This window comes from Coloeus monedula, assembly GCF_965178545.1.
Source record: "Coloeus monedula genome assembly, chromosome: 7".
Classification (NCBI taxonomy): domain Eukaryota; kingdom Metazoa; phylum Chordata; class Aves; order Passeriformes; family Corvidae; genus Coloeus; species Coloeus monedula.
The window spans coordinates 19,101,990-19,116,777 of record NC_138787.1 but is presented as its reverse complement, the minus strand read 5'-3'; positions in this window follow the sequence as shown (position 1 = coordinate 19,116,777).

Here is a 14,788-nt window from a genome sequence, read left to right as displayed (position 1 = left end):
GAGGAATAACTCTCCCTCTCTTGTTTATTTTTCACTTTTACCCAACCTCTCATTTACTTCCCCTGTGGCTGATCTCATCTCTGTGTTTTTCTCACATACCTTGTGAAATTACTCACTCCATCCATCACCTGTGCAGTTGACATACATTTATTTCCATGCTGAAGTCCCAAATGAGCTCTGTTATGTAGCACAAACCAACCCAAAGTTGCAGTCACCTACCTTGTGTGCCAGCACTGCTTAGACTTCTCTCTCTTCAGGTGTGTCTTTGATGGGTGTTTTGGGCTGATCGAGGCCTTGCTATGGGGGCCCAAACCCCCCAAAGCTGGTGGTCCAAGCTGAACTCATTTGCTCCCACCCAACAGTGCTGCCCTGAATCCCATTAAGGCACAGCATCCACCAGGAAACCACGACCTTGAGCAACTTCCCTGTGCTGCTGCTACATGAAGTGTGAACAGCAAGATCACAAATACCACTCTAATAAGGTATTCTGGAATTTGATACACAATTCCTTGAACATTCAGAGATCCCAGCTCATCTCCAACAACTTTCAGACTTTCAGTCAATATTTACCTTGGTGTTTCTTTACCTTGTGCATAAAGACTAACTCTGTATAAGACAGTATTCAGGCCACAACTGAAAGCTACACAAGCAAATGGACCCTTCCTTTGTTGCATAGCGTTTAACCATGGTACAAATTGAGCCATAAGAAAATGACAGCCACTTACTGGAATTAGCACATTTAGAAATAGATTAGGATAGTCATAATAAGAAGATGCAACTGATATACTAGAAAAGCCCATGCTTTGGGTTGTGTGCATCTGATGCAAAATAGCACTGAAATGCTGCAGCACTGGGTACTCAGGCTGCTTGGCTGAATGAAGGGAAAAACATGGAGTGGAGGAGGCAAAGCAAACTGTCCCCACTCCTCAGGTCAGAGCACGCCAGTCTGCCCGTTCTGTTGCTCCACCTGAGCACCTGAACTTGATCACACTTGAACTCCTGGGACATGACTACAAATACATCCCTTAGATGCTGGCCAGCTGATAATTTCTCTTGCAACATTTTGCACATTAATTTTGGTATCCTTTTATTATAAGGCTGATAGAAGCAGTCCAAACATTGAGGAAGCCAGAAGACCCAGCATTCTTCCACGCTGACTTTGCATTCCTAGAAGGTAAATCTAGTTAAGGCAAGTCTTACCCCCCTGCAGGAACTGAAAGAAAACCCCACATACTCCTAGTTTATATCTTTGATCCTCCAGCTTTACACATGGAGCACAGCATGTGTCCCACAGAATTTTGCTGAAGGCTATTTTCCCCTCGTGCTGCCGGTTGGGTGGTACAGTGTGCATCTGTTCCAGCTGCAGGACAACAGCTGGGGGTCAAGAAAATCAGAGGCAGAAGGGACATCAAAACTATTTTCTCACTCATCACAAAAAAGCAATGGAGGAAAAAAATCTTTTAAATCCTCTCAGGATGTTTTAATATTAAACATTAAAAATTATACAGATATGATACAGTCTCTCCTAAATAAACAGGAACTTTACAAGCAGCTATTAGGATACTACACAGTTTGTAGTAACTCTATTAAAATCCCCAAAATATTTCTGGTCTTCCCTTCTAACCCAGGGGTATACCAAAATGCAAAAAATAATTCTGGTAACAAGAAGACATACAGACAAAATGGTCTTGCAACACTTCCCAAGCTGTGAATAGTAGACATGTATTGGAATCCTCCTTGTTCACAGGCATCATTTGAGCAGCAAACATCAAGTTTAAATATCAGGTCTCATAATAGGAGAGACACTCTACAGCTCTTGTAGGCCATATGCCACTGGGCATCTCCCACCTTGGTCTCAAAGAACTTAAAAAGAAGCAAAGGAAACAACATACCACACTTCATTAATGATCTGTTTCTAGCTGCTCTGAGTAGGAAGTTTCTGAGCATGAACCAATACTAATCTTCCCATTTCAGTGGTGCAAAGAAAAGTAGCGCTGCTCCAAGCTGGACAGGATTTAATGCTGAACACAGTGCTGACAGATAAGCAGAAGATATAATCAATCTATTTCATTTCTAGAATCAGACAAAGCGTGGGATTCTGGGGGTAGCCTATGCAGGTCTTTCCTTTGCAATGCAAGGCAAGGATCCAAGTATCTCCTAAGTGAACTCAGCCTTTTGGTGCTGATTTCTTAGCTGCTATACTGGATTAACCACTAGGGACTGCAAAGGAAATTGTCCCATTCTGCTGGAGTCTAGTCAAGCAGGCAGCAGCAGGACTACCAGAGTCATATCCAAGCAGCCTGGCAGGGACAGGCACCTCAACAGGGCTATGCCACGGCCAGTGTCTCAGTGACCAACAGTGATCATCCTATCACGTCTTGTGGTTTCTTACATCCCACCTCAAAGTTCTCGCTTCACTTTCCTGACCCGATATTATCTTTGTGTTCCCTGCATCCCTAGCTATTCTTGGTATTTAGAGAAGTCCTAATTCTCTTCCTTCAGCTTTGTTTATTTTGTTTTCTTATTTTTATCAGTATTTCCACCCAAAGCTACATGCTTTCTCCTGTCCTTTCAACTTGCACACTTGGAACAAACAACCTCTCTGTGAGCTCTGTATTTATCCTTGCACAACCAAGGAGAAGAGAGGCATTGAGTAGAAATGAGAAATAGGGAATGAGGCTGACTTCATTGCAGCTGCTGTGCTGCCTCTGAGCGAGGCTAGTCCTTCCACGTGAGCCTAGAGCCACCTACCTGCTTCATACCAACAGCAGTGACTTCAGCAACCCAAGTGTCTCAAGGCTTTGCTTCCTCCTGCCTAACATTCACATAGTGGAAGGCACGGGGGACAGAACTCACCCTCTAAAATAACACCTTCAGTGGATCTTTCCTGAACCCTCTAAAATGTCAAGCGACTGCAGTGTTTGCAACCATTCCGTGCAGAAAATACATTACTCCCTGGGATAACTTGCCACTGTTCCCAGCTCTTCTTTTCCTGAATTCCCATGAATCCTGGTGACCCCAGCATCCCACCCAGCCCAAGCACGGTTCCAGCTGGCGCTCTCCTACTGTGACATTGCACTGGGTCCTGCCAGGAAAGCTCCTGTGTAAGGTCCCAGTAAGGTCCACCATGCTGGTATGGAGGAAGTGGATTCCTGCCTTTGGCTGGCGGCCTCCAAGTGCCCCTCAAAAACCCCAGGGAGATGAATGGGCCTTGTGAACTCTTGCATACACCTTCCTTGATGTGACTGGAGGGTCAGAGACTTCAGAGAAAAACAGACCAGTCCCTCCTGTCTACCCTTCAGTCAAACTAGTCTTAGAAATTCTTTTAAGTAACAGCAAGCTATTTTTAACTGGCTGATGTCTTTCAAACACTGAGTGGTATCACATATTCAGAGAGCCACAGCAAGGTTTTTTGTCTTGAAAAAGCTTAATTTCCTGAAGCACGTATCAAAATCCCACCCTATGAATCCCTTCTGTGCAACAGAACTCTCCTAGTTAAAATTCTACACAAGCATATTTCTTTCCTCCCTGCTCCCTCAGGTACCATTCTCTCTATGTACACTACAAAAACAACTGTGCATTTACTAAAATTGAACACAATAGCCAGGTCTTTGTGGAGGATAATTAACAGCCAGCAGTGAATCTTTGTGCTGATTCAATGGGATATGAATGGGTGATGAAAATTCTTCTTTGCTGGAGAGGTAATGGGATATTGTTATGTTTACATATGCTTTTCCTCTTGCATGATAGCATATTTATGGTGTTCATAGTTTAAAGTCAGAAATACGCACACAGATATTCTGTTTGTATTCAGGCACTTATGTCTCAACATGTTTGCCTCTCTTTCTGTCATTAACAAAATCCCCGCTCCATCTGCATCTAATCCAAATTCCTCATGTCCGTTCTGAGCAGGATGAGTAGACCTGAGCCTCTCCAGCTGTTCCTAGAGATACGAACGTTCATTTCTGGAATTGAATTTCTACGGTCTTATGTAAACTATCTAGGTTAGTGCCCTCACATGGGATACTTCACAGAGTACTTGGAGGTAAATACAGTGGCATTACACAGTTCTGAAATACATGGATCCCCCAGATTTTTGTGTGCTTTTCATTTCATGATAGAAAACTCCCATGTTGTTCTTTCCTATTGGATAGATAAGTATGTGGGAAAAGCAGCAACTCTCTTTTGAAATACTGCATAAATATCCATTGAGTGTACTCATTCACTACATATATAGTACAGGAATAGCTCTCAACTCTAAGACTAGAAAACAATAGTAAAATAATTGAAATGAAAGCATGGTCTTTCTAAAGTAGAAATACTAATGACCATTGTTAAAAAGGCAAAAGGAAGAAAGTATGTCCAGATATGTTTAAAAAATAATTAGTAAATAAAAACTTATAATAATTATTTTTAAAAAAACAGCTCTCACCTGGCTGCACATTGCAGGTGAACTCCTGCATCACCAGGGCATATCAAGACACTGATGCTTGAGCGCAATGGCCAGACAGGGACGTGCCCAGCTTTGTCACTGCTGTTACCTGGTTTTGCATAGCTAAGCACACAAAAAAAACTTGGGAATGCTGCCAGAAAAGGAGCCTTTTCATCTGACCGTAGGCCTGTGAAATGGATGGAAAAGCAATAACACAGTCGCTGGCACATCAACCAGTGTGCCAGGCAGCCGGGCTGGTGTAGGAGTCCTGGCTGGCAAGGGGCCTCAATGGGGAATTTCCCACTGTAGGTCAGGGTTTGCCCAAACTGGAGAGATGGTCGCACCTCACACCAGGGCTCCTTGCAACAGGCCTCACACCATTTCTGCAATTGCTGCTGAATAGGTGGGGCTTTTCTTCTCCCCTGGAACCTCAAAATCCCCTTTCAGTCTAGTGAGATATTCACACTGAAGGTGTGTTTCCAAAGTGGAGAACTAAAAAGAGGATGGGGAGTTACTAAAAACATTGCAGCCATTGGCTGCAGATAGCAGCCCTCTAAGGTGACCTCCAAAGGTGCCCTCAGAGCCTCTGACCTCCCCCACCCTTGTATCATACTTTAAAGAAGTCTTGAATTATATTTTTCTTTGAAAACTAACAGGGATATATAAGAGGTTTTACGGGATGGTTTATTTGTTTGTTTTTCTTTTGAAATGTAGGTCCTGTCTCTCCCAGAAGGGATTCTGGCTAACTGGGTAACTAATGAAACAATAATATTGTCTGAGATGGGAGAGTCAAAGTCTGGACGGGAAACTTTTTGGTTTTGTTTTTAATCTGACTGCTTAGCATTCCTTCTTCCTGGATGATGTCTACTGGAGTTTGCTCATCAACTGTCATTTTGGGGGGAAAAAAAAGCTTTTTGTAAAATATTTAAGAGCTCCATTCCTCCTAGCAAAGCCTCCACACTAACACACAGCTGCCAGACCACAGAACAGCGTTTCAGGCAAAACCAGCATTTAGCACTGTGCGCATTTTAGGGGTTAAACAAAGCAAAAAAAAGGGAATTTGTCTTTTAAGTATCCATGCACTGCCTTTTTAACCATCATACAAAAGAAAACAATAAAAAGAAAATAAGAATTGCTCTGCAAATCACCTGTGGACAGGAGACATGATGAGTAGGAGAGACATTTAGTTCATTTGGAGGGATTTCTTCCACGCATCGTAAAACATGTGCTCTGTAGTCCCTAGCAAATGTATCCTGCACCGTGGTATAAATGAATGTGAACAGTTTGAACTGCTGGCCAGAAGGGCAAACTCGACAAGTGCTGCACTTGAAGTTATTCATTGCACAGACGAGTTTAAAACGAGTCTGATTCTGCACAGGTGCAAAAAAAGCCACTCTTTGTACAGGAGGGTTTTTTGACATTAAATTAGTTTCAATAGATGATGATGGAGATGCACATAATGAATTTGTAACTATGGGGAAGCAAAGCATTGCTTCTGACCCAGATAAAATGCGAAGAGCTTTGCTGATGTCCGCTCAGGAGGAGCCCTGCCCGCCCGCCCCTGCGGCCACGGCCCCGCAGCTCCCTGCCTGGGCTGACAGCGCTCCAGCACCTTTCCCAGCTCCAGCAGCCTCGTCACAGCCACAAACACAAACACGGATTACTACACTGAACACGTCAGGCTAAGTCAATAGTTTAATAACCACTATTAAGGCTTTTCCAAATCCATTTAACAACTGTAAATTATTCCAAAATAAAATAGCCTCAGCCAATCAGCTGTATAGTCACTGACCCACAACTATGTGCTTATTTCTCAATTAAGCAAATGTCCACGTGCCGGTTGGCTTCAGCTGCTTTTGTGGTTTTGTATGTTGCAAGTTTCAGTATATAAATCCCCGTCCCCGGCCTGAGAGCCTCAGCTATTTCCAACACCAGGTACTGCAGCTTCACCCTCGCTGGAGGCGAGGCAGGTGCTGGGATAAACCTCTCCGCTCCAGCCTCCCCTGCCTGACCACCCTGAAGGCCCCGTGCTTACCTGTGCAAGGAGAAGGGTCGCCCACTGGCTCAGGGAGCCATCCCTGAGCTCGCTGGGGCCGAGCGGGGCAGCTACCCTCACCTCTTGGAGCAGCACCTCGGCTCCAGAGCTCGCTGGGCCCCGGCGCTTGGCGGGCACCAGGGAGCCAACCTGGCAGCGGCGGCAGCGCCGGGGATGGGGCGGGAGCAGCGCCGTAATGAGCCCGTGGCACCGCTCAGGCGTTCACAGCCAGAGGGTCTATGGTAGCCAATCAGCCCGTCGGGGGGAGCGGGGACAGCCCGGCAGGCACAGCAGGAATAATTGGAGGGAGCTCCTAATTAATTTGATAATAACCCTATCCTGTGTTAACACGCTCCACATGCAAAAATGGCTAAAAAGTGCCAATTAGCAGTGAAAGTGAAAGTGAAAGTAAGCACGTAATGGGGATTCAGGGAACCTCGCAGCCAAGACCTGACGGCACTCACAGGTGTGCCAGGCCCTCAGAGGCGCCGCCCCTTCTCCGGGACAGGAGCGACATGCCTTCACAGCCCTGTGTCTGCTGTGGCCTGTGTCTCCCATGGAGTGAGTTAGGTTCCTTCTCCATACTTGCATCCAACAACCAGCTGTAGATGGGCTCATGATACATTTTAGGGGCGCTCTAAATTCTTTTGCTGGCTGGTTTTGCAAGACCTAAAATCCTCATCCTCCTCAAATGCAGGGGAGTCTCTGGGACCTGAGTGGCTGCAAGCCCTGGGGAGAGGTAGAGCCAGTGTCCAGGGCCTCAGCTTCTTCGATAGCAGGGCTGTAGCTGTATGGCCAAATGGCATCAACAGACATCTTAATCCTTCCACAGCCATCAGCTTTTTTATTTTTCCTGCCACTCATCCAATCCGTCCTTTGGGAGGCTTGAGGGGAAGAAGGCAGAGCAGTCCCACACGAGCTCCCTGCCCAGCTGGTACTGCTGATGGCGCCAGCAGAGCCGGCCCGAGGACAGCACCTGCAATGCTCTGGAGAGCCAGGACACACACAGACCTCGAAGCTGCCCCTTGCCCCCTGCAGTACTCATCACAAGCTGCTGCTAGTCCACAAATCAGATTTAGGATTTAATTTCTAAATACTTAAGTTGGCCTGCCACCAGAATTTAAGATAGCCTTTTTATTTCCCTTCTATTAGTCTGTGTCAAGCTGTTTTGTATTTTTACTCCTGAATTATCTCAAAACGTTCTGTATTACAGTCTAATCCCAGGGCCAAAACTGGCAATTTTAATATATTTTCCAGAAAATGGACAACCTGGATGTCATTGTATGCTGTTAAAGTTTTGCCAGGTATCTTGTGATCACCACTTACAAAGCTTCCATAAAGCATGCAGCTATAATGAGTTCCAGCTTGCTTTCCAGGCAAATATGAAAGAGGAGTTTTTTTACTAATATTTGTGAACGAACCAAAGTCCATGCTCTATGGATGCTGTTGTGATTGCTGGAACACACAGATGGCTGGTGTCTTACTTATTTCCTAATCCTGCAAAGCAGAGGGCAGGTAGAGGCATTTGTGTATACCCATCACTGAGCAGTTCACAGAGCTGACAAGGAGAGGAAAGCAGGGAAGAGACAGGGAGTTGCTGTTGTTGGGAGTAGAGCAGAAAAAGGGCACCTGAGTCCAACAGGCCACCTTACAGCAGCTCTGCATTCACAGAGCATGAGGTAACTTCAGCCACTCAATACCCAGCACATGTTTTCAGGCATAGTTGGGATGAAACAGGTGCCTCCAACACAGAGTGTCCCACATCTCAGATTTGCCAGCCCCTGGGAAAGCCAGCCGGGGGTAGACGGATGGGTGGACAATTGTGGGTGGGGGTGAGCCACAGCCCAGCACCCTTGGCACACCCTCGTGTCCTCAGCTGGGCTGAAATCATGTTTAACAAAACCTCAGAGGAACCCCCACCCTTCAGGAGCCCCCCAAGCTGAGGAAGAGCTCAAAGAGGGAGCTCAAAGTCACAGTGTGCACAGGAGTGAAAAGTGCAGTTTGCACCTGTGCAGCAAAGCCAAGCAAGACTCCTCTCTGCATGTGGCAATGTCTAACACTGGGGCCAAATCTTGGGTTTAAAACAAAGCCAAAAGGGAAAACTCTCTCCAAATATTCATAAGCCTCTTTAGAAAGCTTCAATTTAAGACAAACCACAGACCAGGCACCTTGCCATGGGACTGCACTGCTTTTAGCTGACCCCATATATAATGGCAACCTGAGCAGTCTGTTAAATGCTTTAATGCAGCCCTCTGGCCCCCAAGGCAACTTCCTCCTGTGAATGCCAGAGCCAAATCTCTGCAATAGCAAGCTTTAAATCTGGAAACACAAACTACCCTCCCATCTCATGAGGGAATCAAAGTATTCACTGGGACACAGCGAACAGTAAATTGAATGCCCAAGTTAGGGGCAAGGGAGGCTACGTCTCTCACTGCTGTGAGAGCACTCATGTTTGGGAAGTGTCGTTAAATAATAGTGGCAGCACTTGGTCACAGCACAGTCTGCCTTCTGCCTTTTAATTAAATAATGATACCAAGAGGCTGTGCTTCCTACCACGTGCAACAGAGAAGGCATTGGTTGTGAAAAGCATCCCTGCCACTGCTGTCAGCTCCTGTACCAGCACACTGCACAGAAGGAGGCATCTGCTCCTCCTTCCCTGGAAATGTATTAATTTTAGACTGCATTGCAGTAGAGCAGATTCACCCCCCAGTAGAAACAAGAAATAAAACACTCTTTCCTTAGAGCAAAGAGACCAAAACTGAAGCATGGGACAAAGTTAAAAAACCCCAACACACATAACTTTGATGTATTTGATGCAGGAAATGACATGGTTTCTCTAGCTACATTGCTATGAAATCTTAAGTGAAAGATTGCTTCCAGCAGAACACACTGATTAAATCTGAAGAGATTTAAGAAAAATTGAGATTCCAAGGCCCAATTAATTTTCTGATTAAGAAATCAAGATGGGTAAGGAATTGGGAGTGGCAGCTGAGATGCAAGTCTTTCTCCTTGATTGTGCTTCTGTATATTAAAGAAGCTTTAAAAACCAAGGTACAGGAGAATAAAAGGCTGACCTTTGATCTATGTGATATGCCATAAACTAGAACCAGTCCTCCAGATTTCTGTTTGTCAGCTTTGCATTTATGAAACAGAAGCTGCCTTTGAATATATTTTAACGTGATTACAGGTCTTTCTATGACCGGAGTTCTCTCTAAAAGGAAGTAGCCTACATTATTGCCCCTTCTTCCCTCATGGAGTTTAAAGTAAAAAGAAGGTCTGAAGGGCTTGAGAGCCATTGCTTCCTACTTGCCTCTTTCCTGGAATCTCAAACTCATGCAAAATCTTGTCCTTTTTTGCTAGAGAAATTTATAGATTATCTTGGCTTCTCTGTGAGGGTAGAGGGGCTTTCTTGCTCCTGTGGAAAAGTAGGAGGAGAAAGACAGTTCCTCACAGAGAGAGCTTTGCTTATAAATGTACTAGTAACGACCATAACAATGAAAAGAGTCCAAATAAGAAACATTTCTGTGTGCTGAGCAAGGATATTGTGCACTTGGCAGAAGTGAGCCCATATCCTCCAGCCAGCCACAGAGTCTCGCAGAACAGATGTGCTGGTTCAGTGTTTAAGAACATACAACTGAAAAGCAAAAGCCTTTCCAAGAGCTCCTTTACACATTAATAATAAAGCAGCATGTTATTTTCAAGGAATAGTGACTAGAAATAATTTCTGCAGAACCAAGTTCCTAACAAAATCTAAACTTCCAGCTGAAAAATTTGACTACAAAGAGGGAAACAAGCCACACTTAACCCTGTGATGAGGAGTTTGAGAGACATCTCCATGCCCGAACCAGCCACATGCAAATATTAGAATAAGGGTTTACCTAAAAAACTGGGGGGAAAGAGAAGTCACCCAGGAGTAAAGTCAACTCTAACTGAGATTCCAATGTACTGCAGGCAGTGAAAACTGTCTAACCCCCTGAAGTTTGCAATCCTCATCTAAAGTACTGTATACTCCATAAGTAAAACCTCCTGCCCCAGAAATCCAAGGGAGGGTGAAAGAACTCACTTGAAGGTTTGCCTCTTTGAAAAAGACCTAAGGAAAGAAAAAAAGGTCCATTTCAGGGCTCAAAGAATAAGAGTATTTAGATACTCCTCCTTAAGAAAGGACCCAGATGCAAGCAAGGTTTGTGCCATAGTTTAAATCCAGGTTCCCAGGAAAACTTGCTTACAGAAAGATGAGAAGATCTGAGGATCATTACTGCAGAGGATTCAGAGAAATTATCTCCTAATACACAGCTGAAGACGGAACTAGTCTTGGTCTCTCTTTGGCTTGAACCTCTACTGAAATTTAATGCTGACAAATCAAAAAGGGATATATCCAGAATCTGTAACCCTGATAAAAATGGGAAATCTGTATCATCTTAATCAAAGGATATGCCACCCCGAGCTGGATCTGTGTCTTGTCCCTTGGCCTCATATGACTCCTGTGTGCTAGAGGTTAAGGGTTTGTTAAAGAATATCGGTTTTGATTAAGTGTCACATATGGTGTAAAACATCCTCTTTATCACTGGCAGTGAAGGTTGGGGGCCAGACAGTGCCTTTTAGTGAGCTTCTAATATAAATTAGGTGTCTTAGGTAATGGGTGGTTTTCAGACAGGATTGATCTTTCTATGGTCCAGTGAAAGTAGGTGTGTTTGGTGAGATGTCACAAAAGCAGCTTCCTGGCACCTATACTAATGGGCTGGTTACCCCTTTTGGAGTAGGACTTGAAAAATGTAGCACAGGAATCCCCCCCCTCCCCCTTCCTAACTTTTTCATTTTCTTGATGTAATGGGCAAAGGTCTATATATCCTTTACTCCTTTGGTATTTCAGTCCTTGTATTTGCAGTATCACTCAGTGAATCTTAAGCACTCATCCTTTTAGTCACTTACACCTCCCTAAACTTGCATGAACTTAAAGATGAAGTGGTTATGAGTAGACTGGGTTACTTACTATTTTTATCAGTGTACAACCTTTAAAGAAAAACGTATCAAGGACACCATCACCACCACAACCAAATGATTTCTATTCCCCATTAAGACCTTCTCAGAAACTTTGATGGCACAGAAGCTTAAGAAGAGCTGTGGAGATGTTAAACCCTAAGTTCCCCTGCCTCAAAAATAAGAGCAAACATGCATTTCTATAGACATCAAAACGTGTCTGTATTTTCCTCTTTATGAAGCAGAAATTCTCTCAGCTTTGTGCAAAGAGTGGCATGATCAAAAGCACAAACTGAGCACATGAGATCCAGAAGCTGTAATGCAGAGTCCAACTATGGACCTCCGGTAAAGAGGGTATACACAAAATAAACCTTTCTTTTATAGTTCATCAACATGTTGTAGTTAAAACTTTTCTGAAAAGTTTCCATGGGTTTATGAAGAAGAGAAAGCATAAATGTAGGTATTGCAGACTCATACACCCAGCTGCTGAACAAAATCCTCAAATCTTTAAATATGCAAGAATATGTCACAAACATTTTAATATTTCATTGCATTTCCCACATACCCACTCATCACTGGAGCACTGGTAAATATCACATTTATTAAAAATATTTACATAATTAGGATACAGAAGTCTATTCTGATTCTGGCCCAGAAAGGTTTCCTTGGACCCCAATTTAACTAACTGGGATCACAAAGATTTAAAGCATGACTACCCTTAATTTGCTTATAAAAATGTATTTGTCTTTAGGCAAAGATAGGCACATCAGTAACTCCAAGAACTGAGTAGTTTCACTGTATACAGTGAGATCATTATGATTAAAATTGCATTTGTCTGAAAACCGTAACAGAACTGGCCCTAGATATGGCCTTCCTTTTTGGTTATTTCAGATATAAAGCATAAAATCTCTTCTGTTAGCACAGGACACCGAGACAGCATTTTCTCTCTCCTATCTCAGAACCTCTCCTGCTTACTTTTTCTTATTTGTTCATTGTTAGGATGAAGTATCTTTGTCAAAGTGCTTTTGAATATCTGTCTTATTAGAGATACTTTCAAAAAAATGGATTAACTAGTTGAGGTTTGGGTTTGGGTTTTTTAATACCATCAGATGAAGGACACTTGTTCCTACGTCCCACTTGGATGGGGACTCCTAAGGGAACCAACAGGCTTGCCAGGCATTGGGGTCCTCAGCCAGACCCCCAGCAAGGCTCAGGCACCAAAACACCTTTGGTCTCCTGGGCTGGTCTTTGAGCCCCAAAAAGAAAACAGCTCTCTTATTTCGCAGGTGCCCACTGGGACTGTCAAGGATAGCACATGTCTTGATTTCTAATGCATTTAAAGGTGTTTTGTCCCAAGTAAGGACATCTAGTGGAACACAAATAACATACGTATTCTTACTGATTGCTAGAAATAATCCATGCGTACTTCTAAGATACCATCTGACATAGTATTAAAATACAAGTCATGCAAATAGACCTCCACTGCCTTTGAAAATAGTACTGCTTTCGGAGTGAACATACTCATCTCAGAGATGCTGCAATGCCAATGCCCTTCCAAACCATTCCAGGAGCTTACTTAGAAGATAAAACCACGTTTTTCAAGCCTGTCTTAAATGACACCTCATGTTATTCCTCATAGAAGAACTGAAAACTGTTTCAAAACTGCAGTTTGCCAAAATAAGTCATTTGCCCCCCAGAAACACTCCCAGCCCTGCAGGAATAGTGGCACAGCAGCAGTTCCTGCCATGCTGAGCACCACTTAGCTTTGCCAGTTTGCTGTCACTGGGACCATGCCATCAGGAGCACCCAGGACACTTGTAAAAGCTGATGCCAGAAGCAGGGGAGGGAGGCATAGCCACCGCAGCAGAAGCACTCTGCAAGCTGCCTGAGCTCTGGCTCCACCTTGGGAGCTGTAGGCAGCCTTGGGATCGCACCCTCTGACTCCCATCACCATCCTAACTTCTTGTATTTTTAATTTGTTTTTAATGCCTCAGGCATCATTTCAAAAAAGCTCTTCTACCCTAAAACTAATGTTACATGTTAACAACGCCTGATTTGTTGCAGGAGCACCCCTTCTCACTGGAGAAATGGAAGGCAGTGGTGGGATGGAGCACAACTGTGCTGTGCTCACTGCTCCTCTCCCTGGCACCGCACTGGGGACTGGCACAGAGCCACAGGAGGTTGCTGGTCAAGTTGCTTCTCCATCTTCTCCGAATGTACTTCCATACAGTCTGGGAATTACTGAAGAAGAATGTTTCCAACAAGGATATACTGGTTTATTCCCAGCTAGCCCTGTGTGTGTCAGCAGGGCAGGAGTAAATTAGCTGTTTGCAGGACCAGGAGCAGCCTGGACCTCCCTGCAGCCCCATCCAGTGGAGAGGGAAGGTTGCCTGGGGCTTACCTAACACAGCCAGGATAGCGGCAGCATCCCAGCAGTGCCTTCTGGCCTGAATTGCCATCCTCTGTTTCCCAGAAACATCACCTGTGTGTGGTCATGAGGAGCACACCACAGGATTCAGTGCCAGCCAATTCATTTCCTCTGTTCCACAGCAAAATTACTGCAAAGACAGATAATAGAGATTTATCACTGCTGCAAAGGATTACAGAAGTATAGGAGGCTCTCCACATATTTCCCCATATGGAAATTTTGTCCCTCCCTTGTGTTATTCAGATGGGCAGAGAGAACAAGTGCTGAAAGGGCAACATTGAGCAGAAGTTGCCTGAAAGATCAGTTCTAGATGCATTACTCTCTTCTTTGTGCTGATGCAAAAAATAAAATTAACGAAATCTATGACCAAAAAAAAAAAGTGGTTGGATTCCTACAGTTTCCCTGTTCATCCTGTGACCATCAAAGAGTGGGCTGATCTCCTGGTGAGCTGGCTGCCCTCGCCTGAGGTGTGAAGAAGGGGAGGTCCATTCTGTTTGGGAATGAAGCATGGAGAGAGGGGAAGATTTAAGACCCACTGCCACAAGGAGTTTATGGGGCCTTGCTGGTGGTCCTAATTTAATGTACAATAGCATGTCCCACTTGAAAGGCCAACCAACTTTAATGCCAACACAGCTTAAAAAGGAGCAATTAAATGCAGTTTGATACCCCATCCCTTCTACATACCCCTATAAAGGGGCTCTCCTGCAGTCCTCACCAGTGCAAAATTGTTCTGTACAGAAGTAGCCCTTCCAGGGTCTGATGGTTTCCTATTTATGAATGGATGAGAGGAAAAATAAGGCCAAAACCCCTTGACCTTTAAAGAACAGGGCTGTCAAATTCAAGGGACAATTTTCATGAAATGGAGTGTTAAATTACTCAGCGTTCTCCCAAAGCTCAAGGTCCCCATTACTGCCCT